The 26,248-nt window shown below is 41.6% G+C and overlaps 2 protein-coding genes across 3 annotated transcripts in view; one reads left to right on the plus strand and one right to left on the minus strand.

Moving 5' to 3' along the window:
* LOC140455673 (uncharacterized) overlaps window positions 1-3,976 on the minus strand; it is an 89,462-nt gene extending 85,486 nt beyond the window's left edge. The window contains exon 1 of the mRNA XM_072550673.1: window positions 3,787-3,976. The gene's annotated coding sequence lies outside the window, so the exon portion shown is untranslated. The remainder of the gene's footprint in view (window positions 1-3,786) is intronic.
* LOC140455616 (uncharacterized) overlaps window positions 1-26,248 on the plus strand; it is an 83,289-nt gene that overhangs the window by 40,383 nt on the left and 16,658 nt on the right. The gene's annotated exons all lie outside the window — the stretch shown is intronic.

Below are 26,248 nucleotides of genomic sequence, written 5' to 3' on the forward strand. Positions count from 1 at the left end.
TTGGACCGAAGGGTCTATTTCCAAGCAGTATGACTCTGACTCCTATAGTTGGGCAACCAGAATGATACACTGTACTCCAAATGTGTCCTTTCCAATGTCTTGTGCATATCATGACATTCTAACTCCTGTACTCAGTACTCTAACAGATGAAGGTATGTGTGCCAAACTGATGCAAGATTTCCTCTGAATCCCACACGTCCTGACTTGGAACTACAATGCTCTTCCCTCACTGTTATCTAGTCAGAATTCTTGAACTCCCTTCTGAACAGCAGTGTTGTACCCATCCCATGTGGACTATACTGGTTGAAAATAGAAGCTCACCCACCACCTTCCCAAGTACAGTTAGAGATGGAGAACAAATGCAGGCCTAGTCACCACCTCATCAAAAAAAAATTAAAAACATTACTTTAGGTGAGTCACATTTATCCGGATTTTCTTATTTAAAGAGTAAATTGAGCCAGAAGATTTTTATGGCTACAGAAACATTGTGGTGAATGGAGGGCTGAAGAATCGAGTTGAGAATTAGAAATTGCTGTTCAATTCACCTGGAGGAGAGGTCCCTCTAAGAATGGAAGTTGATTGATTCATGACCCACGTGATCACTGGATCTCTGTAACCACTGGGGTGTTTGTATAATGGAATCTAGCTCCATCTTTTGTCACTGAAGTTTGGTGTCATTTCTAACTATTGGAATTGGGAGTCAGACTAAAGCAAGGGTATTTTAAATAAACCTCTGTCTGTATAAATTCTGAGAAAGTTTCCCCTGATGTGTGTTTGTGTGTATGTGTATGAGTAAAGTGAACCAGCTCCCAGAAGTGGACATTGGGTAGAATCAGACCCTGCTTGAACTGGTAATATGAATTATAGACAGATCCTCTACAGGTGATGAATGTTTGACTAATGTCATGGGGAATGTTAGAAAGGCCTGCTATCCTGGGTATGAAGAGGGAATGGGGTGAGTCTCTACAAACCTGAGTTCCCTTAGCACATCATAGTACAATGTAATAATGGTGTGATATGTTCACTTTTTTGCTCCTCCAAGATTAATTTCATGTTCTGGGAATTAGCTTGATTTATTTTTAAGAGTTTTTTTGGTTGATTCAAAGTTTGGTGAAAACTGAATATTGTTGCTTGTCTGATCAATCTCCTCTATAGATTTGTAACACACAATAAATTTGTATTTTTGCTGAACTGAAGCTATCTGTACTGCTATTATGGTGTACTTCACTTCACTGAAAAACTCAGGATCCTACAGTAACACCTCCTCCCACCCTGCCCCCTGTAAAAACGCCATCCCATATTCCCAATTCCTTCATCTCTGCCGCATCTGCTCCCAGGCGGACCAGTTCCAACACCGAACAACCCAGATGGCCTCCTTCTTCAAAGACTGCAATTTCCCCCCAGACGTGATCGACAATGCCCTCCACCACATCTCCTCCACTTCCCGCTCCTCCGCCCTTGAGCCCCGCCCCTCCAGTCGCCACCAGGACAGAACCCCTCTGGTCCTCACCTACCACCCCATCAACCTCCATGTACAGCGTATCATCCGTCGTCATCTCCGCCACCTCCAAACGGACCCCACCACCAGGGATATGTTTCCCTCCCCTCCCCTATCAGCATTCCGAAAAGACCACTCCCTCTGTGACTCCCTCGTCAGGTCCACATCCCCCACCAACCCAACCTCCACTCCCAGCACCTTCCCCTGCAACTGCAAGAAATGCAAAACTTGTGTCCACACCTCCCCCCTTACTTCCCTCCAAGGCCCCAAAGGACACTTCCATATCCGCCACAAATTCACTGCACCTCCACGCACATCATTTATTGCATTTGCTGCACCCGATGTGGCCTCCTCTATATTTGGGAGACAGGCCACCTACTTGCAGAACGTTTCAGAGAACACCTCTGGGACACCCGGACCAACCAACCCAACCACCCCGTGGCTCAACACTTCAACTCCCCCTCCCACTCCACCAAGGACATGCAGGTCCTTGGACTCCTCCATCGCCAGGCCATAGCAACATGACGGTTGGAGGAAGAGCGCCTCATCTTCCGCCTAGGAACCCTCCAACCACAAGGGATGAACTCAGATTTCTCCAGTTTCCTCATTTCGCCTCCCCCCACCTTGTCTCAGTCCCAACCCTCGAACTCAGCACCGCCTTCCTAACCTGCAATCTTCTTTCCTGACCTCTCCGCCCCCACCCCACTCCGGCCTATCACCCTCACCTTGACCTCCTTCCACCTAGTGCATTTCCAACGCCCCTCCCCCAAGTACCTCCTCTCTACCTTTTATCTTAGCCTGCTGGACACATTTGCCTCATTCGTGAAGAAGGGCTCATGCCCGAAACGTCGATTCTCCTGCTCCTTGGATGCTGCCTGACCTGCTGCGCTTTTCCAGCAATATATTTTCAGCATCCTACAGTAACAGTCTTGTACATAATATATTGCTTAAGGTTACTGAGGGCTGGGATACTTTCCACACCAATTGCTGTATAATTTTATTTTTCTTTATAACTTTTATGTATAATTTATTAATTCTAGTTCACAGCAAATATAATGTTTCCTCAGGAAAGAAAGACTTGTATTTATATATCACTTTTCAAAAGCTAAGGGCATCCAAAAAAAATTTTGCAGCCAACGAAGTGTAGTTTTAAGTGTAATCTTTGTTATGATGTAGTAAACATGGCAGCCAATTACGTACAGCAAGCTGCCACACACACAGCAATGATACTGAACACATATTCTTAGTGACACCGATTGCAAGATCCATATTCACAAAGTCATCTGATTGTACAGCCACTTATAATTAGAAGGACAAGGACAGCAGATACATTAGGACAACACTATCTGCAAACTGCCTTCCAGCCACTCACCATCCTAACTTGAAAATGTGTTGCTGTTCCTTTACTGTATCGGGTTCAAAACCCTGGAATTCCCTCCCTAAAACAGCATCATAGATCAATTCACATTAAATGGACTACAGCAGTTTGAGAACACAACTCACCATCATCTTCTCAGGCAGTTAAGGATGGACAACAAATGGTGCCCATCGCAGCAATGCCCACATCCCCTCGATATATTAAAAATATGTTAGCCCTAAATTGTTGCACCATTGTCCTGTGGCCACTCTATGACCAGTGGAAACAGTTTCTCAGTTTCAAGCCCTTATCAAGCCCCTTAAGAATCCTGCCTGTTTCAATGAGATTGTCTTTCATTCTGCTAAACCCAGTGAATACAGGTCCAATTTATTCAGCCTTTTATCACAGGATAACCCCATCATCCCAGTGACCAGTTTAGTAAATGTGGTATGATGTTACATGCAGTGCTGAATTTCATAACCATGCATGGTGTCTGACTTTTCCATTCATGAATTAAGGGTCATTGTTACTCATCTAAGAATCACAAAATGTTTATGGCACAGAAGATTGTTCGACCCAATGTGACTGCATTGACTCTTTAAACAAGTATCATTACCGAGTGCCAATCTTCTGCTATTTCCCATAACCTTGCATGCTATTTCTAACTAAATAATCATCTAATACCCTCTCATTGGAACTGATTAGCTTGTCACAATCGAATACTATCAGACGACAAGGAATGATAGTATTCTACAGTCTTTTTGGGAGTTGTTGACCACTATCATTCTTTGTCGTCTGAATAGTATTCAGTTGTGACAAGATAATCAGTTCCAGTGAGAGTAAAGCTTCATCACCGTCATTCTGGGAAGACGTGTCATGAGCAGCTCTTATCTTGCTAGCTTATGTTTGGAATGTACAGCACTCCTCTTACCTTCCTCAGACTAGACGTGATTCCTGAATAGTTTGTGTAGGATGTTTTTCAACATTATTTTTCTCATCTCTTTCGGGATAATGACCCTGCTCCCTTTGTACAAGGTGACATCTTAGGCAATCACTCCATCTCTGTTTGTCCAATTTTCTGTTTCAGCAAACTGTGTCCCTTTGATCATTTCAGGTCATCCTTTCAACGCAACTTCCTGTAATATTTGAAGAGTTGCACCTCATTTTGTAGTTTGCTTGATCTAGAACAATGAACATAGAACAATACAGCACAGAACAGGCCCTTCGGCCCACGATGTTGTGCCGAACTTCTAACCTAGATTAAGCACCCATCCATGTACCCATCCAAATGCCTCTTAAAGGTCGCCAATGATTCTGACTCTACCACTCCCACGGGCAGCGCATTCCATGCCCCCACCACTCTCTGGGTAAAGAACCCACCCCTGACATCTCCCCTATACCTTCCACCCTTCACCTTAAATTTATGTCCCCTTGTAACACTCTGTTGTACCCGGGGAAAAAGTTTCTGACTGTCTACTCTATCTATTCCTCTGATCATCTTATAAACCTCTATCAAGTCACCCCTCATCCTTCGCCGTTCCAACGAGAAAAGGCCGAGAACTCTCAACCTATTCTCATACGACCTATTCTCCATTCCAGGCAACATCCTGGTAAATCTCCTCTGCACCCTCTCCAAAGCTTCCACATCTTTCCTAAAGTGAGGCGACCAGAACTGCACACAGTACTCCAACTGTGGCCTAACCAAAGTCCTGTACAGCTGCAACATCACTTCACGACTCTTGAATTCAATCCCTCTGCTAATGAACGATAATACTCCATAGGCCTTCTTACAAACTCTATCCACCTGAGTGGCAACTTTCAAAGATCTATGTACATAGACCCCAAGATCCCTCTGTTCCTCCACCTGACTAAGAGCCCTACCATTAACCCTGTATTCTGCATTCTTGTTTGTTCTTCCAAAATGGACAACCTCACACTTGGCAGGGTTGAACTCCATCTGCCACTCCTCAGCCCAGCTCTGCAACATATCTAAGTCCCTTTGCAAACGACAAATGCCCTCCTCACTGTCCACAACTCCACCTATCTTCGTATCATCTGCAAATTTACTGACTCACCCTTCGACTCCCTCATCTAAGTCATTAATAAAAATTACAAACAGCAGAGGACCCAGAACTGATCCCTGCGGAACTCCACTTGTAACCGGGCTCCAGGCTGAATATTTACCATCTACCACCACTCTCTGACTTCGACCGGTTAGCCAGTTTTCTATCCAATTGGCCAAATTTCCCTCTATCCCATGCCTCCTGACTTTCCGCATAAGCCTACCATGGGGAACCTTATCAAATGCCTTACTAAAATCCATGTACACTACATCCACTGCTCTACCCTCATCCACATGCTTGGTCACCTCCTCGAAGAATTCAATAAGACTTGTAAGGCAAGACCGACCCTTCACAAATCCGTGCTGGCTGTCCCTAATCAAGCAGTGTCTTTCCAGATACTCATAAATCCTATCCCTCAGTACCCTTTCCATTACTTTGCCTACCACAGAAGTTAGACTAACTGGCCTGTAATTCCCGGGGTTATCCCTATTCCCTTTTTTGAACAGGGGCACAACATTCGCTACTCTCCAGTCCCCTGGTACCAACCCCGTTGCCAGTGAAGACGAGAAGATCATTGCCAACGGTACTGCAATTTCCTCTCTTGCTTCCCACATAATCCTAGGATATATCCCGTCAGGCCCGGGGGACTTTTCTATCCTCAAGTTGTTCAAAATGTCCAACACATCTTCCTTCCTAACAAGTATCTCTTCTAGCTTAACAGTCCGTTTCACACTCTCCTCTTCAACAATACGGTCCCTCTCGTTCGTAAATACTGAAGAGAAGTACTTGTTCAAGACCTCTCCTATCTCTTCCGACTCAATACACAGTCTCCCACTACTGTCCTTGATCGGACCTACTCTCGTTCTCGTCATTCTCAGGTTTCTCACATACGCATAAAATGCCTTGGGGTTATCCTTGATCCTATCCGCCAAGGATTTTTCATGCCCTCTCTTAGCTCTCCTAATCCCTTTCTTCAGCTCCCTTCTGGCTATCCTGTATCCCTCCACTGCTCTGTCTGAACCCTGTTTCCGCAACCTTATGTAAGCATCCTTCTTCCTCTTTACTAGACATTCAACCTCCCTCGTCAACCAAGGCTCCCTCACACGACCATTTCTTTCCTGCCTGATAGGTACATACATATCAAGGACACGTCGTATCTGCTCCTTGAAAAAGTTCCACATTTCCACCACATCCTTCCCTGACAGCCTATGCTCCCAACATATGCTCCTCAAATCCTGTCTTACAGCATCGTAATTTCCCTTCCCCCAATTGTAAAATCTACCTTGTTGTGTGCACCTATCTCTCTCCATAACCAAGGTGAAAGTCACAGAATTGTGGTCACCATCTCCAAAATGTTCACCCACTAACAAGCCCACCACTTGTCCCGGTTCATTACCGAGTACCAAATCCAATATGGCCTCCCCTCTGGTTGGACAATCTACATACTGCGTTAGAAAAGCTTCCTGGACACACTGCACAAACACCGCCCCATCCAATCTACTTGATCTAAAGAGCTTCCAATCAATATTTGGGAAGTTGAAGTCGCCCATGACTACGACCCTGTGACTTCTGCACCTTTCCAAAATCTGTTTCCCAATCTGTTTCTCCACATCTCTGCTGCTATTGGGGGGCCTATAGTAAACACCCAACAAGGTGACTGCACCTTTCCTATTTCTGACTTCAGCCCATACTACCTCCAGAGGCAGATCCCCCTCAAACTTCCTTTCTGCAGCCGTTATACCATTTCTAATCAGCAATGCCACCCCCCTCCTTTTTTACCACCCTCCCTAATCTTACTGAAAGATCTGTAACCAGGAACCTCCAACAGCCATTCCTGTCCCTCATCTATCCACGTTTCCGTGATGGCCACAACATCGTAGTCCCAGGTACCGATCCACGCCTTAAGTTCACCCACCTTATTTCTGATACTCCTTGCGTTGAAGTATACGCACTTGAGCCCATCTCCGTGTCCGCAAGTAGTCCCTGTCAGTGCTACCTTCTCCACAGCCTCCCTACAGTCTTGGGCATCCTGACACACAGCTAGCTTACTTGCTGGACTACAAGTCCGGATCCCATCCCCCTGCCAAATTAGTTTAAACCCCCCCGAAGTCTGAGCAAGTCTGTTAGATACAATGCCTCTGCTGGACTGATGACTTCCAGAGCACATTGTGCTGTTGCTTCTCATTGAATCTGAAATATTTTACACTCAGTATTAGCTTCAACTTCCTTCAGAGAGAATGATGTTCTCTCTGTTAATGATGTGCAAGTGCTTCCCTTCCTAGCTCTGCAATGAAGTAATATCCTTTTATAAAAGTTTGGATTAAATAGAAACAATTTGAGAAAGATGCTTAGAATTGGCTTGTGATCAGACTTTATAGCACTTCCTCTCTGCCAAACAGCTACTAATTAAAAAGTTCACAAGTGGAGACAATAACCAGACTATTTTTTTCAATGACAGAATTTTAAGAGTGTAGAAGGATGCTCTTTGGCCCAGCATCATTCAGTTTGTGTAAACCCTCTGTATACAAACACAACAGGTTGTCCTCACTGCATGGGGGTTACTCCAAGTCCTGTTTCACTGACATCACACTGCAGGGTGACTCCATTGTTACATCATAATCCTTCAGCACTGGTGATGTCATCACTAGTTGTTTGATGGGAGTGAAAGCTGCTTCTTGTTTTATGTCCCTGTCCCATTGAACATCCTGTAGTGAGATTGTGTACAGATTCACGCTCTGAGGACAGACTGGCTACAGCTTGACCAGGCATGCTCATGTGAGTCTACTGACACTTCAAGAGGTCAAACAATTTTGTGAAAGCTTTATTATAGAACTTAGAGACAAGATTTCTCTGCATTGATGGACCAGCAGAAACTCTCACTGTGCAAAAGCCTCACGCCTGAATGGGTGACTAATTGAGTGCATCATCAGGTGCTTTAGTGGATGAAAGACTTGTCACACTGTATGGTTTCTCACCTGTGTGAATCCTGTCATGTGCCAGGAGGGTCAAAGATGTTGGAAAAGCTGAATTGCAAAGCTCACCCTTGAAGGATTCTTCCTCTGTGTGTTATCTTAATGGACCAAGAGATTCAATGACCTCAATTACAATTTTTGCAATTTTTACACCAGAATGGTTTCTCCCCTGTGGGAGCACAAAGATGTGACGACATCAAGAATGTTTCTTTACAGAACTCTCATGTAAACCATTTCTCCACTGTGTAAACATGTTGATATCTGAAGGGGTGTGATGAGATTGAATATAATTTTTCACACACCTCAAACATGAATGACTACTCTCCTGTGTGAAATCTTTGGTGTGTGTAGAGATTTGATGAGTGCAAGAATGATTTGACACACAAGTCACAATTAAATGGTTTCTCCCCTCTATGAATGTGTTGGTGTTTGTCCAGGGTAGTTGGATCTGAGAATAATTTGTCATACATTTCACATGTAAAGGACCCATCTGAATGCTTTGGTACCTGCAGAGACTCAATAAACCTGAGAAGGAGTTGTCACATGCTTTGTTTATGAGTGGTTTCTCCCCGTATGAAGAACAACTTGTGACATACCTCGTACACAAATGGTTTCTCCCCTGTGTGAATGTATTGGTGTTTACGAATGTTAAATAACTCTGAGAATGACTTGTGACATACCTCAACTGGTTTCTCCCATGTTACTGACCTGTATGAATTTCCTGGTGTCTCACGAGATGGGACTGATGGTTGAATGTTTTCTGACAAGCCTCACACCTGAATGGTTTGTCCCTTGTGAATCATCTGGTGCGTCAGGAGCCTCTTAGATGTTATAAAAGCTTTATCACATAGCTCACATTTGAATGCTTTCTCTTCCGCATATAGCTATCCTTATGTTAGCAATTACAGAGGAATCTCAATTATCTGAAGAACCCAGGGAGGAGGGGGGAGTATTTTGTTTGGTTAATCAAATGCCAGATAATCAATGCCAGATAACACTCATCAGGACCTTGCTATCTTTTTCAGATGATCCAAAGTTCGGTGAATCGAATGCCAGATAATTGAGGTTCCTCTGTATACAAAATTTGTATCTTGCATGTTAGGGGATTTTATGAGTCTGTGAGGCCCTCCTCAGACATGTCACACCTGTAGCAATCAGTCAAAGGTTCACGAAGCTCAATGAATGATTGAAGCTCTCATCACACTTGGAGCCACTCACACATCTTCCCAGTCTAACCCTCACCAATCACCCAAAGCTGAACCTTCAGAAAGATTAGATCTGATGGAAGACTCCACACTACTGACCAGTTTCAAATCTGATGATACGTTAAAGCTCCCCTGACTGACTGACTGATTTCCAGGTGATGGTTATACTTCCCAATTTTCTCTGTGTTGAGCAACGTTGGAATGGGATTGAATATCTTTCCATAGTTGTTGAATCATTTAATTATTGTCATAGTATTTAATATAAAATACAGTGAAAAGTGTGTACCATCACTGTGCATATAAGCACCATTCTTATTAACTTAAAAAGTAAACCGTTCCTTCTCCAATGCAACAGTCCTGCTCCATGCTTCGCCAGCCCAAGCCCTGCCACTGCCAAAGTTCCACTCTGGCTTCACCAGCCCACACCATGCCTTCACCAGAGTCCCACTCCAGGCTACACCAGCCCAGGCCATGCAGAAGTGAGAGCCCCACTCCAGGTTCAAATGCCAGCTGACTCTGTAGCTATACTGCCTCTGAAGATGTTGCCACTGCTCTGGAACCCATCAAAGCAGCCTTCCTACCGAACAGCTCTCTTTATATAGTAAGTTGGAGCAAAAACTAAATAAAACTGAGAAAAGAAGAAGGGGAGAAAAGAGAAAAAAGAGAAAGCTGAAGAAGACGACAAGCTCAAGCATAGGAGCTCAGATGCTGCCTACTCTGCTGCGCCATATAACTGCAGTTGTTCCTTGGTTCATGGTCAGGATGTATTTTTGTTGTCTATCCTCTCTGTACTCTGCAGTGTCATATGGTGTAATCCTTCTATAATACATGAAAAGGAAACATGATTTCTTCCAGCTTCCTCTACTCCTTTGCTGAAGGGGCTGACTTCACAGTTAGAGACTGTTCCAATGAGTGCAGTTTGCTATTCCCCTATGTGAGGAAACAGATGGAAGTCCTTTCTTTTTCCTCATTTAACTGTCTCTCTCTCTGTTTCCTGCAAGGAGACTGGAGAGTGAGCAGATGTTTACAATGTAGCTACATTCTACAATCTCAAATATTGCCCTTCAGGGAAGAGGCAAATCAGAAAGATATGGACAATCTGACGTTGTGTCAGAATAAGAGAAAGGTGATCTCAGGCCAGTGAAATCTGTGAAGTCTTTCTTACCAAGGTTTGAGGACAAGTCCTCAAGTGAGGAGAGCTGCTCCACAGACTAATCAAGTAGCAGTGATAGTCACTGAATCATATCAATCTGAAAACATCCTAGACACCTCCATCACCACTGGGTATGTCCCATCCACTGGCTGGTGGCAAAGTCCTCAGTATTGACTCTATCAAGTCTCATCATTTCAATCAAACATGTTCAAGGAAAACTATCACTTCCCTCCAACTGATGAATGAATCCTTCACCATATTCATCATTACAAGGGAAGTAGACTAAGGACAATCCCAAAACTAGGTGTCTACGAGGTGCAGTGAGCCATCAGCAGCTGCAGGATTGTATTTCACCACAATCTCACAGCCTGGAACAGCCCTCATTCCATGATTATCATCAAACCAGTATAGCTCAGGAACAGCATTGGGGATATTTTAGAATCCAAGTTTGAACTGACTGAATGTACTACAGAGGGCTACATGCAGGTAAACACAGGTAATAAACAGAGCTAAATAGCACCACATTATACAGGTCAGAGCAAGGGCTCTGTTACCTTTGAATATCTTGTGGAGAATGTGGACAATTAGTCAAATAACACTTCCATTCATAACCATGTTGGAGCCCAGCACGAGAGTGAGACACAATATTGGAGTGGCATTAGTTAAAAATGTTGTTGAATGGATCAAATGTGGCCTCCTCTTGAGGGAGTATGCCCATTCATTCTACTCCAGACACAAGTCAGGAATGTGTTAGAAATTCAAACATTGAAAGATTTTCATGTCTTATACCACCTTTGCAATTTAAGGTCAAAACAGAGTATTCAAGAAAAATAGAACTGCGGATGCTGGAAATCAGAAACAAAACTAGAAATTGCTGGAAAAACCCAGCAAATCTGGAACCGTCTGTGGAGAGTAGGAGTTAACATTTTGGGTCCAGTGACCCTTCTTCAGAACTCTTTCTCTTCTGAAGAAGGGTCACTGGTCCTGAAATGCTAACTCTGCTTTCTCTCCACAGATGCCAGACCTGCTGAGTTTTTCCAGCAATTTCTGTTTTCTATGCTGCAAAGATTGTTTGGGAGGAGTTTTGCAAGTCGGAGAGTTTGATTGACATGGAGGCAGGATGGAACTTGCTGAGCAAGATGCAAAATTCTCCCAACTGAAAGCAAAGACGACAGCAGCTGGGCTCTGGCTGAGATTAAGACAGAAAGAGAAGAAATTATGTCTGACAGAGAGACCAAGATTTGCAGCCAGTATAGTGACCTTACTGTGGGCTGCCAGGCAGAATGTGGGAGCAAACATGGTCTCTGGCTGAAGATTCACATCCTGTGACAATCTAAAGACTCCTGAAAATTCATCCTGGCATGCCTGGGGAAGGAATTGCTGGAAAGAAACCTCTGTTTTGGCAGTCAATTCAGAACTGCTCTGGAAACTCAGAAAAACAGCAATTGTCAGTCACACAATATTAACTTCAGGGAAATAAGGAGAAGTGAACTTGTTTAAAGCTGAGTGGTATTGCACAGAATCCTATTAAAACTGACTATACAGATAAAGGGATGCAAAGTATAACTGTGTAATGGGGTATTTCAATAATGTTGAAAGATAAAGATGGATGCTCTAGTTTCTGAGATTCCTGCTAATTTTTGTTCATCTATATAGACCTCCAAGGTCTGTGTGCACTATCAATTCTGGAATCAGACTTTATGCTGTTAACGGTGTTGCCTTAGAGCAGCTGCATACATATGCAAGCATGCAACTCAGAGAGAAGATTGATTCGGTGATTTAAATGCCAACTCAGTGTTATTTCATCAATGTTGCTTTAAATGGGTATTGAAGTACGGTAATGCCTTATATTTGAAACCTTATCGTGCAATTGTTTAATGTTACTGGGAATTCAGTCATTTAAACGTTGTCCGTCTCTATGGAGATTGTAAGAGTACCTCAATGAACATCATTAATATTAAACAAAATCTGGTCTTTATCACATTGCTGTTTGTAGGACCTGACTGTGCAGACATTGTCTACATTACAATAATGCTTTGGGACACCTGTTGATTATCAAGGTTCTATACATATGTAAGCTTTTCTTTTGCTTTGGAGGAGCTAGCAGAGGTTGGTAGGAGGACTTGGGATTTGAAAATAGAGGAACTCCCAAAACACACAGAACTCAAAAACAGGAAATCAGTAAGATATCCTCAGACATTTCCACCCCTGATTACCCACAGGATAGTCAGACTGCCTGAAGATTGGTGTGGATATTATGGGATACAATTTGTATAAAAGCTGCTCCTTCACTCACCATATCCTCACTTGGTTTTCAGTCCCTATAGGAAGTGAACCAGCTCTGGAAGAGGAAGAGGAGACAATGGGCAGAGTGGGTGGACTCTCTGATTGACGTCTCTCACAGTCAATCCAAATATTTCTGGAGCAACATGAGTTTTCTGAAGTTCAAAATGTTCAATCTCGAATGCAATTACATCCTTTCTATAAGTTGGTAAACAACCTGTACTCCAATTGTGGCCAACTAATATGTGATACAATTGTGACGCTATTGTGACTTTAAGAAATGGATTTTTGTCCTGGACTTTTATGAAGAGGTTTTAAGACAGACGCGCCAAACTGTCTATTCGAAGCCAATAAAGTAAACAGCTTGTAAGTTAGAATAATGGAAGTAGCGTGAATAGTTGGAGTCAGGCTCCCACAGAAACAGGGTTTTTAGTTTATCTTTCAACAGTTGTTGGGAGTTTGAAGCTGCCAGACATCTCTTCTACAGAAAAATGCTCGAGTTCTTTATTTCTCTCCGCCAGAATTTTCTCTTTATGCTCTTTCTTCCTGGGTTGGAGAAACACTGCGTGTGAGACAATCTAGTTTACTGAGTTTGCCTTTGCCAAAGATATGTTAATGAGATATTACTATATTGGAACAGATGTTGTTTAGTAGTTGAATAATCCATTATTCTGTTAAGTTTTCCAATGGAGTTAAAATTGTACAAATTCTTCTTTCTTTTGTTTGAATTTTAACTGCAGGTTAAGAACGAAGTGTATTTTGCTGAAGGCCGAGTAATAAAACCAATCAAATTACATCTGGAACACTTTGCCTCAAATTTGCCTTTCAAAAAAAATTGGTAGCGTCTAGGTCATTTCCTTGATATATTTTAAGGGGTTTTGGTCTGGTCCATAACAAACTGTTGGGATCAAAATCTCTAATTTCAGGTTGGGTTTAGGATTATTGGACACAGAAAGTGGTGAATGTTGGGATTTTTTCAGGTGTTGCATTCGGTTGTTTTCGTGGCAATGCTGTCACTTTAAAAAAGGTTACTTTATCCTGTTTTTTTTGACGAGGGATTAAGGCAGAGGTGCCGAAGTGGCTATGAGAATGACATAAGTCAACAATCAGAGGAATCCTTTAGGTTTTTCTTGTAAAATAGTTGTAACAATGGAAGGGCAGTGGCCAGTTCTGACAGATCAAGCTTTCTAGTGTTTTAGCTGTAGCAGTCAGAAGCAGGTTGGGTCCCAGAAGAGTTGGAGCTTCAGTAAAGTGATTCCTAGCTGCTACATTCACTGAAATCTCTCTTGATGTTGTTTCCTTCTGGACTGGAGAGTTGTCTGAAAAAATCTGTGTCTGAATTTACCTTTTTGTCAAGGTGTAAGTTTTTGAGATTTCACTTTTAATTAGTTAATTAGTAATGGGTATTGTATTCATTATTCAGTTAAGTTATTCTGAATTCTTCTCTTTTTTTGTTTGTATTTTAACTAGAGTGTTTAAATAAATTGTGTTTTGCTTAACATTGAGTGGTTTGACCAGTTGCATCATTATCTGGAACATGCACTTCACTTTGACCCCTCAATTTAAAATAGGGAAAAGTTAGGGTCTAAGTTACCTTCTTAAACTATTGGAGGGGGCCTGGTCTGGTCCATAACACATTGGTGTCTTTTGTCAGGATCTCGTTCTATAGTTCCAATTTGGGTTTAGGGTTGTTGGACTGAAAGTTAGCGAGTGATAGGTGTTTGTGTCTTTTATTTCGGGTGTTGAATTGGATTAATATAAACAGGCATGCTTTGTGTAATAATGGCTCTTTCAGTCACAAAGAGTTTCCTGGAGGTGGAAGAGGTGACTTCAGGAGTTTTTAAAAAGTGAGCAAGACAAAGCTGTTGGGATGAGCAGACAAGCTGGAGTTGGGGTTGCCTTTGTCTGTGAGAAAAAGGGAAGTAATTACAGTAATAGCTCAGCATTTAAATTTGCTGGAAATGCCATCAGAATCTTTGGAAATAGTTAGAATTCAATTGTAGATGAAGCAGTTTGAACATGTAAAGTTTGAATTATGATTAAAAGCAAAGGAAAGAGAAAAGGAAAGAATAGCCCTGGCAGAACAAAAAGAAAAGGAAAGGATGGCCCTAGCAGTAGAAGGAAAGAAAGAGAGAGTTTGAACTTCAGAAGAAGACTCAACAGACAATCAAGGTGTTTTTCAATGCCTAATTTCAGTTACATCACACCATAAACTTTTGCTATAAATTCTGTGTTTTAGGATCGAGCCCTCCACTATCACCTGATGAAGGAGTGGTGCTCCAAAAGCTAGTGTGCTTCCAATTAAACCTGTTGGACTATAACCTGGTGTTGTGTGATTTTTAACTTTGTCCACCCCAGTACAATACCGGTATCTCCAAATCAGGATCAATTGCAATCTGTAAGGGATAGAAATTAGGAAAAGAGAAATCCTCAGGTTGTAAGGGAAAGGTAGATCTCATTAAAGGTAATAAAAATAGTTTACCACAGTATAAAAAGGAAAACCCATAAAGGGGAAAGAGAAGTTAAAAAGCTCAGGTGTTTTCATTGCAATAAAGTAGGTTACATGAAGTCACAGCATTGAAAAAGCAATGGGAAGATGGATGTGGGAAAACAGAATAAGCCAATGAATTTTGTTAAAGTGGTAAAGGAAATTACAGTGGAGGCTAAAAAGTTGCACTAGAATGTACAACCTGGTCAGAGGTTGGTTGAGAAGGAAGGGCCCGATCTTCTTAAACCACTTACTTGCGAGGGTAAGATTTACTCACATAGGCCAGGAGCAGCAGGTAAAGAAATTCAACATTTTAAGAGATACAGAAGCAAGTCAATCTTTGATGGTGAGAGATAAGGAGATCAGTGCTTCAGGAGGTAAGGAGTATTGCCAGACAAAAGGTGGTAATTTGTGGAATTCATGGTGAGAAGAGTCGTGTTTATTTATAAAGTGAGGTGGAGAGTCCGGTGAAAAGTGGTGAAGTTGTCGGAGTATTAGAGAAATTCTCTGTTGCAGATACCCTTGGGAATAAAATAGCTGCATCACAGGCAGGAGTGATTCACCCACCTACTGTGGTTGAAAAGCCAGTTGAAAATCAGACAACAGGAAATATATTCTGGGATTTTTCCGGACTGTGTGATAACAATGTCGCAAAGCCACAGGTTGAAACAGGAGGAGAAATCAAAAATAAAGATAAGAAAGATGAAGTTCAATAATCAGAAACTTTTTGATCAAATGGTTGAGAAACAAAAATATGAATAGGTGGAGGACAAAGTGGATACTTTTAGTTCAGATGGATTTGTGGAATTACAACTTAAAGATGAAATAGTAAAGCAGTTGAATCAAAAAACATACACAGAAGCAGAATCTGAATATATCCCAGAATGTTACATTTTAAAAATGAAGTCTTAAAGAGGAAATGGAGACCATAATGTATTCAGGCAAATGAAAAATGGGCCGAAGTTCATCAGGTTGTATTACCAGTGGGTTATAAAAAGGAGTTGTTGCAGACAGCACATGAAGTACTGGTAAGAGGTTATTTGGGAGTAAGGAGAACTCAAGCCAATTTTTTAAAAAAATTTCATTGGACTGGCATAGAGGTGTTGTTGAATATTGCCAGACATACCATACATGTAAGGTAATAGGAAAACCTCAGGCAGTGATAAAACCAGAACCCTTCAGTCTCTTCCAGCATTTGAGGAACATTTTACAAGACTCTTAATTGATTGCAGAGGACCCCTCCCTGAAACAAAAAGTGAAAATAATATTTGTTGACTATAGTGGGTGTGTCTACTAGTTTTCCAGAGGCCATTCTATTACGCATATCATAGCTAAAAGGATTATAAAGCAGTTACTCAATTTTTTTTTACCAGTTACAGATTACCAACAGAAATAACCCAGATCAAAGGTCAAACTTGACAGCAAAATTATTCAAGGAAATAATGCATAGTTTAGGAATAAAACAGTTTAAATTAATTGTGTACCAGCCAGAATCACAAGGAGCATTTGAAGGGTGGCATCAGCCTTTAAAGACCACGCTGTAGTCAAAACTAAAAGAGGATTGGGATAAAGGAATTCCATTTGTACCTTTTGCAATTAGGGTTGTATTTCATGACTTAACTAAATTGAATTCACTTGAATTAGTTTTCAGACTTGAGGTGAGAGAATCACTGAAATTAATTAAGGAAAAATTGGTAAGTCATGGTCCATAATGCAAATCCAGCAAAATATTCCTATCCTCATATTCTATGCCTTGGCTAATAATGTATAGTATCCAATACATTTTAATCACCACCTTATCTACTTGCTCTGCTATCTTCATGAATCTGTGGATATGTATATCAAGGTCCCTCTTCAAGGATCCTACCATTCATTGTGTAACCTCTTGGCTTGTTGATCTTCTCCATGTGCATTACCTCACACCTCTTTTATTAACACGTAAAAATCATTTGCCAGTGTTCCACACACCTGACCAATACACAACTATTCTTCTGTAGTTTATGTCTATCTGCCTCACAATTTACCATACCATCAATTTTCATATCATTCATGAACTACTTGATCATGCCCCCCCACCCCCATATGTGAGTCCAAATCATTAATGTGCATTCCAAAAAACAAATTCCACTGTGTGAATGGACGCAACCCGAATGAATACATGATATCAGTCTTCATGTTGGGAAAGGATGATGCAGGTATAAGCAACAGTGTGAAGGACTGAAATATCAGAACAAATTAACTTAGAGACTGAACAGATATACTTGGAGGTTTAGCAGTCTCGAGCGTGTAAATTCCTAGGCCAAGAAAAGATGTATTTCGAGCATTGAGGGAAGCAAAATTCATGGTTGCTCCAGCAACGGCTCCTTTCTTCATCAAGTTTTCTAGCCAAGCTGTCAGGTCCTCATTTTATTAAATTATTAATTATTTAATTATTAAATTAAATCTCCCTACAACCCTTCCTTCACATGCACTGGCAGTAATTTTCATGGCCATAGGTGACGTGCAAGACTCGATGACTGAAACATTTATCCCAATATTAATAACGGGAGGAATGAATGTTAGGGAATTACAGGAAAATCAGTCTAACCTGAATTATGGGGAAGTTAATAGAAAAAACTGAGGGACAGAATATATCTGCACTTGGAGAGACAGGTATTAATCAGGAATAGTCAGCAAGGAATTGTTAAGGGAAGATTGTATTTTATAAATCTGATCGAATCTTTTAAGGAGGTAACCAGGAATAGTGATAAGGTAATGCATGTGATGTAGTCTGCAGTAAGGTGTTTGATTAGGGCAGATTGGTCAACTGATTAAGAGCCCAAGGATATATGGAAAAGTGACATTGTCATCGACCACGCCAGACCCCTCAAAACATTTCAAGTAGGTAACCCGGACCCTAACTTTACTAGTTGTTTTAAGCAGGTGTAGAGCGGATATTCCAGGAGTGATGCAGCTGGCCCATCCACTTATGACCGAATGAAACGCAAACAAAAGAGAACAGAATATAGAATAAATTAACCTATCTGAAAACCTATCTTGAAAACTATCCCAATTTAATAATGCTGTTCTAAAGTCCATCAACAATCTCCATAAACATCCCTGTGCAGAAAATGGCAAAATCAAACACAGGTTCTTACCGGAGAGATGGCAGAGAGATTCAGCATGGAACACCTTCTTTTACACAGCTGTTTCTTTGACCAGCAGCTTCAAAACTGACTGACTTGTTGAAACCAAACCAAACCAGAGAAAAGCTGAGCTGGGAGAACTGGCCGCTCCCCTTTCATTGTACAAGTGTTTTTTTTTCTAAACTTAAATGCCTTTTGCTTAGGATTTTCCCTATTCCTTCCAACCAAGGGTTTTTCGTGCCCCTCCTAACTCTCCTCAGCCCATTTTTGAGTTCTTTCCTAGTGCTGAAAGCTAACTAAAAATCCTTAATCTGTGAGAACTTGACCACACCTACTCAAGCTGCTTCTATTGTTCTAACCTTTTAAAAAACACTAAGGCCTCAACAAGTTGTTTATCTTTTCATAGACAGCTCATCGCATGTCCCCCAGTCTCTATCTAAAAGAGACCAAGACACAACATACCTCTTAAAGCCACAGCATTGTCACAATCCCGATCTCTCTCTTGACCTTCAAGGTTCTCCAGTCTTGGTCACACTCTTTGTCTTTATGAAAACTTATTTGCTCTGCACACTCACTCTATCCTCCTTGAGCTTCCCACTGCTCTGTCACAGTTTTATCTGCAAGTGGCTGCTCTAAGTTATATTTTATCTTAGTCTTTCACCAGTTTATGACTTGTATTCATAGTATGTCCTTATCCTTTCTATAACTATCCTGAACCTAATTGAGTTATGGTCACTAAAGCAGCACGTTACTTCACTTCACTCAATCTAGTCTACTGTATTCGCTGCTCACAATGTGGTCTCTATATGTTGAGGAAACAAAGCGCAGACCAGGTGACTGTTTTGCTGAGCACCTAAGTTCTGTCCTCAAAACAAACCATGAGCTTCCAGTTACTTACCCGTTTAAACACACCACTGTGTTCTCTGGCCAACATCTCTGTCTCGGGCTTGCTGCAGTGTTGCAGCAATGTTCAGCTCAAGCTAGAAGAACAGCACCTTATTTTTCACTTGAGAACCTGACAGCCTTCTGGACTTAATATCAAGTTCAACAATTTAAGGGCTTGAGCACCTTTCCCCATGTTTCCCCCTGACTCCACACACCAGGCCTTATTACACAGGCTGCTACCACACACTACACATTGTCAGCCACTAGCTGTTCTCATTAACAGCTATTCATTCCTCCAAACTGACATTTAATCACTCCTTTGGCTGTCCAACTGTTTTTCTGTTTCTTTGGTGTCTGTCTTTGGTGTTTGCTCTATCCCCTTACTCCATCCTCTGTATGAAAACCTTTTCCTAGCTGCCATCAGTTCTGAACAAGGGTCACTAGACCCAAAATATGACCTCTCATTTCTCTCCACGTATCCTGCCAGACTTGCTGAGACTTTCCAGCATTTTCTGTTTTTGTTCCAGTTAATGTTTTGGCAGTTGAAATCCTGACTATATTTCTGTTTTTACACATGGGACATGTGCATCACTGGCTGTCCATCATTTATTGCCCATCCCTAGTTGTTCTTGGGGCAATGATGCTGATCTGACCTTTTGAATTGTTTCGGTCCATGTGCTGTTTGTTGACCAGCAATGCTGCTAGGGAGGGAATTCCAGGATTTTGACCCAGCAACAGTAAAGGAAGGGTGATATATTTCCAAGCCAGGATAGTGTCCTGGAGTCAGACCTACAGCTGCAAAATTGTCTGTCTACTCCCTTCTCTGAACTCCCACTATTATTGCTCTTTCACACTTCTTCACCACAGTCCCACACCTGAGCAGCTGGACTACCCACAATGCCTTGGACTTGGCTCTAGTTGGCCTCCACAGAAGAAACATCACTCTCACCATTTTCCAAGGCAGAGATACAATCTGCAAGTGAGATACATTTGGGGGATTCCTTCACTACCTGCCTGATCCCCTTCTTCCATCTAGCAGCCACCCATTCCCTCTCTGCACGAGCTTGTTTCCTGGCTAACCACATCCTGAAATGTGCTATCCATAAACCTCTTAGCCTATGAATATACTGTAGGGCCCTCAGCTGTGAGTCAATCTCCAAATCTCTGAGCTTGAATTTCTCCAGTCTGTTCATCCAGACTGCCAGGAGCATCTCGGATTTCCACATAGTGCAGGATGTGCAAATCATTGTCTGAGCTTCCCAGACATAGTTCAATACACATTATATGGATCTTTGCTTTTATTTTACCCTAATTTTTCTTGAGTGTGGACTAGAAAAATCTTAGTCTTGTTTATGTCAGACAAACAACTGGAACCCCTTAACTCGATCAAGATTTTACTTCAAAATGTTGAGGGGAGCACATGCTTTCTTGGTCAGAAGTGAGCTTTGTTATTTGTAGTTGATACATACATTTTTAGAAAACTGATGATCTTTATATTGTAGTGATACTTGTCATGTCCTTTACCCTTGGGGTATTGCCCATCTGAACCAACTGTACATTTTAACTTTGTTCTTCAATTATTGAGTTTTGTCAGATAAGTTAGTGCTACTCACCCCATACCAAGCTTGAATTGATTCGGGTATTATAAGCTTTGTCATATCTGGTTCAGATGGAGGGATAGAGTCATACAGGATAGAAACAGACCCTTTCATCTAACTCATCCATGTTGACCATGTTTCCCAAATTAAACTAATCCCATTTGCCTGCATTTGGCCCATATCCGAGGAGAAAGTGAGGACTGCAGATGCTGGAGATCAGAGCTGAAAATGTGTTGCTGGAAAAGCGCAGCAGGTCAGGCAGCATCCAAGGAGCAGGAGAATCGACGTTTTGGGCATGAGCCCTTCTTCAGGAAGGGCTGAAGAAGGGCTCATGCCCGAAACATCGATTCTCCTGCTCCTTGGATGCTGCCTGACCTGCTGCACTTTTCCAGCAACACGTTTTCAGCTTTGGCCCATATCCCTCTAAATCTTTCCTATTCATATACCTTTCCAAATGCCTTTTAAAGATTGTCACTGTACCTGTGCCTGCCTTAGTTAGGTCTCTTATTTCTCCTTGGAATGCCTGCATTGTTTCGTCAAAAGAAAGCATTTTACGTTCTAATCTTAGAATCTCGGAAGTCAGGAATTTCTTCCAATGATGTTTGATGTACTGTATTGAAACCTTTGCTCAGACTTATTTTTATTGTTTGAAAATGTTTCAGATTTCTACACATCTTTTGGAAATATCCCAACATTCTTGTGATAAAGTTGGACAAACAAACATACTTGTTAGGAGCAGAAATTAGCTATTTGGCTCCTTGAACCTATACATCATGGTTAATTTGCTCATGTTATAAGCTCCATGTTCCCAGTTAAGCTTATAACCAATAATGTTTTATTCTCTTGCCTATCAAGAGTTGATCTATCTCTGCCTTAACAACATTCAACAACCCCGCCTGTACTGTCTTGTGGCATAGGGGATCCAAAGTCGCCCCTAGTTCTGTACTCACCAACAAGAGTAAATAATCTTCCCAATTTATCAAACTGTTCAGGGTCTTATACACTACAACCAAGTCTCCTCCCACTTTTCTACACCCCTGTGTAAGCAAGCTCTACATGTCCAACCTATCCTCGTAAGCCAACCTGTCCATTCCAGGTATCAATCTAGCAAACCTACTCAGAACTGTCTCTAATGCATTTGCATAATTCCTTGAAGGAAGAGACCAAAACTGCGCATATTGTTCTATATATGGTCTTGCCAATGCCCTGTATAACTGGAGCACAATAACATTCTTACTTTTGTGTTCAATTTCTCTTGTAATACAGGATATCATTCCAATAACCATCTTAATTACCTGCTGTCCCTACATACTAATGTTTTTATGACTCATTCATTCGAACACCTAGATCCGTCAGCACATTGAAATTCTGCAATTATAGAGAGTCATGGAGTCATAAAGCATGGAAGCAGACCCTTTGATTCAACTGGTCCACGCCGGCCAGACATCCCAATCTGACCTAGCCCCATTTGCCAGGCTTTGACCTATATCTCTCTAAACCCTTCCTATTCATATACCCATCCAGATGCTTTTTAAATGTTGTAATTGTACCTGCTTCCACCACCTTCCTCTGGCAGCTCGTTCCATGCATGCATATGAAAAAGTTACCCCTCAGGTCCTTTTTGAATTTTTCCCTTCTCCCCTTAAACCTATATCCTCTAGATCTAGACTCCTCACTCTACGAAAAAGACCTTGACTATTCACCCTATTCATGCCCGTCATGATCTTATAAACTTCTATAAGGTCAGCCCTCAACCTCCTACACTTCAGGTGAAAAAGCCCCAGCCTACTCAGCCGCTCCCTATAAACCAAGCCGTCCAGTCGTGGCAACATCTTTGTAAATCTTTTCTGCACTCTGTCAAGTTCAACAGCATCCTTTTTATAGAAGGCTGACCAGAAGTGTATGCAGTGTTCCAAAACTGGCCTCACCAGTGTCCACAGTTGATTCTTTTGCCATTCACTTTAGCTTCTGGTTCACAATCCTCCACCAATGAGAACAATTTTTTCCTGTTCACACCCATCATGATTTTGATTACGATTATCAAATCTTCTCTCAACCTTCTCTTCACTTAAGAGATCAGGGCCTGGATAATCCAGTGTTTCCTTTTTTAATGGTCGTCCCTCCCTCCCAGATGAGTTAGTTGGCTGGCACCACAGGCTTGAGGGTCTGAAAGGCCTACTCCTTGTTTCTTATGTTAAGAGATCGGCGCACAAAGGCCTCTGATTTTTAACGTGACCTAACTAAGTGGTAATGGCGAGGTGCAGAAACACAACTTATCCTCCTTTAGATTCTGTTGTCCACTGATGAGGGATCTCTTCTCTGAACAGTGACAACTAAAGCATCACAGACAGGACTAGGAGAGGGGCAACTGTGGGGTCTACATTGGATTAGGGGTAGTGTGCAAATGACCTCCTGTACATCTGTGGACCTCAAGGTCTTCTTTATCCCATTAGATATGGTAGAGATTCCCTCATCTGTATTTCTCTATGGACATCACATCACAGTGTAGATGTTGGGAGGTTGATCTCCCCTCCTGGCTGGGGAAACTAGAGAACAGTCTCAGACTAAAGGGCAATTCCTTGGGACTGAAATCCCTCATCAAAAATGCCACTCCCCCTCCTCTCTTGCCTCCATTTCTATCCTTCCTATAGCATTTGTATCCTGGAACATTAAGCTGCCAGTCCTATCCATCCAGTTAAAGGAGCCATGTTCCTTTAACTGCTGTGATATCCCAGTCCCCTGTTCCTAAGCATGCCCTGAGTTCATCAGCCTTCCCTGTTAGGCCTTTTCCTTGTTGCTTCTTAGCTTGTCTGACAAGGTGTCTTTCCACTACTGGCTCACTCCAAGGATACCTTTAGGATTACTTCATTATTATTCCTGCGAATAATGATTTCCACCTTATGTCATCCCTTGGACCTGATCTGGTTTGAGCCAGCCCAAGCCAGTGGCTGGGGCTCAGGTCACTTCAGTTCACATGCTTGCTGTTTTTTATGTGCAAGCAACCCCTGGCTTGAACCAAAGCTATAATGAGGTCAGGAGCTGAGTAGGTCTGGGCATCAGTGAACCAGATATTGCTGAGCAAGTGTTGCTTGACTGCACTGTTGACCACACCTTCCAACGCTTTACTGATGATCAATAGTAGACTAATGGGGCAGTAATTGGCTGGGTTGGATTTGACCTGCTTTTAATGTAGAGGACAAACCTGGGCAATTTTCCACATTGTTCGGTCATGCCAGTATTTTACCTATATTAAAAAAGTTTGGCTAGCAGTGTTAAATTCTTTTTTCTTGAGATCCTTACACACTTGATGTAACTGCAATAAGCCAACTTCTGTGAACAACAATCAAATTTTATTAAGCAAATACAGTACAAACTGTGGAGAAACTCTTAACACTCTTTGCCATGCTTGCAAAGCATGTCGAGAGGTTTCTCTGAGCAAAGGAAGCAATTCTTCCTTTACACAAAATCTTTACATCACAGTCAGTAATGCCCACGAGACAACCCCCAGCCACTCCCTCACAGTCATATGCCACTCAAGACCACATCATCTCCAGAAACAATGTCATGCAAATCATCGCTTAACGGCCAGATCTGCTGTGAGTTGTATTTTTTTGTAAGTACAGGTAGTAGTCAAATTCCAACCATAATGTTCTTATTGATTTCTGAACAGGAGATGATGACAATGTAAATGGCTCTGAATGGCAAGGAAATAGCCATTTAAATGGCTCTGAATAATGGGAGATGATAATGTAAATCTCTTACAATCTACCTGTAAGTCAGAGGCATCCCACCCTAGCCTCGGGACATCCAATTTCCTGCAGGCCAGCAGAGCAAATTAACTCTTTAATATCACATTCCCTCCTTTATCATTCCATGATAACCAGCTAGGTGGCACTATCACCCACAGTCCTTAATGACCACTCCACTCTCTCCAAGTTGAGTCGAAACGAGCCAGTTATCCAAAGTCTCCTTCAGTAAACTCCAACCTGAAAACAAAATTCATTCTGTCCTTGCACATCACTCCAAGGAGAAATCTGAATTCTTGGATAAGGGCAGTTAAATTCTTAACAAAACTGACAAGATTGCCATCCTTGCAGAGATGCTTCAGATGGAGGATACCAGTGCATCTGAGCATGAAGTGCAGCAGCTGCAGCAGAAGGGTAAGTGAATGCAGCATTCTTTGCTGCTTCAGCTCTCGCTCTGCTGTCAAATGTAACAAAACCAACTGGCTTCTGGATCAGTGGTGCTGGAAGAGCACAGCAAATCAGGCAGCATCCAACGAGCAGTGAAATCGACATTTCGGGCAAAACCAACTGGCTGGTTTGATGTTAGCTTGATCAGTGAACCTTCATATCCCTTAAATGATCGAAAGAGAAGGTAAAGTTCACGTGGTTTAACACCTGTAGGAAAGCCACTGACAAAAAGCATATGGACCTCCTCCTCCCCATTGTTAGCTTCTTCACTTTCCGTGCTCATGACTGGGGAGCTGATTGAATTTATTGGGTCAGGTTGTGGAGGGGTGGGCGGTGGTCCGAAGGTGTGCTTTACCTGTGAATGGAGAAACTCTAGAGATGATGATAGCTCCTGAAAGTATCTTTGCATTTCCTCTTTCATTCCTTCCTTTCCAAGGTGGGTATCAGTATGAAGATAGTCACACATTTAACCACACTAAATTGTGTCTGCCTATTTCAACATTCTCAGTCGTCTTGAAGTCTGTTACTCTGTTCGCTACTTTATGATATTATCAAGTTTTATACAATCCATAAACTTCTAAATTGTACTGCCTAAACAATTCAGTCATTTATAAGCAGCAATCAATGGTCCTAGAAACAAACCCTCGGGGGACCTCATTCAGGTTATTCAAAAATTATTTTCTTTTAACAAATGAATACTTGGCTAATGTGAAAGCTATCAGGAAAAGTATTTCAAAAATCTGGAACAGCAAGAAAAATAACAAAATGTTTTCTGTGTTTTAACCATTGAAGAGGCAGTTTCAGTTCAGATTTAAATCTCAAATATTCATGGGAAACAAATGCAGAATATATTAAAATATGTTCTCCAAATGAAACTTCCCAAATAAGACAGTCAGAATTACAGTGGTTACAGACCAGTAACTGTATGACTTTGGTAGAGATCAACATTCTTGAATTTGCAATATGAAGGGGGCCAATGAAGTCTTAACAATAATTGACAGAACTGAAACAGCTCAGCCTCAAGTTCTAATATTCTCTAAAATCTTGACAAAACATCAAAATTAAAATGCACTCTACTGTTTGTGAACACTCTGCATTAAAAAAAACAACAAAGGTATTTTAATACAATAGTCTGATCTGGCTAAAGCATGACCACTGATACAACTGTGTTTTTTTACACAGGCATTGTAGAATTTCAAACAAATCAGGGGCTCCAGGTCCTCAATCAATTTGTTTTAAGGTTACATGTTTGATGATTTTAAAAGGACCTAATGTTGTATAATTTTAATGTAAAAACAAAATCTACAATATTACATAGTCCACAAACCACATTGAATTGAGATCCTGATTGAATAATACAAAACAGTTCACTTAAAAGGATTTTCTGAACCAGTATTTTAACAAGCCAAAATATTTAAATAGCAAACA

This window comes from Chiloscyllium punctatum, chromosome 30 (genome assembly GCF_047496795.1).
Source record: "Chiloscyllium punctatum isolate Juve2018m chromosome 30, sChiPun1.3, whole genome shotgun sequence".
In the NCBI taxonomy this organism is placed as follows: domain Eukaryota; kingdom Metazoa; phylum Chordata; class Chondrichthyes; order Orectolobiformes; family Hemiscylliidae; genus Chiloscyllium; species Chiloscyllium punctatum.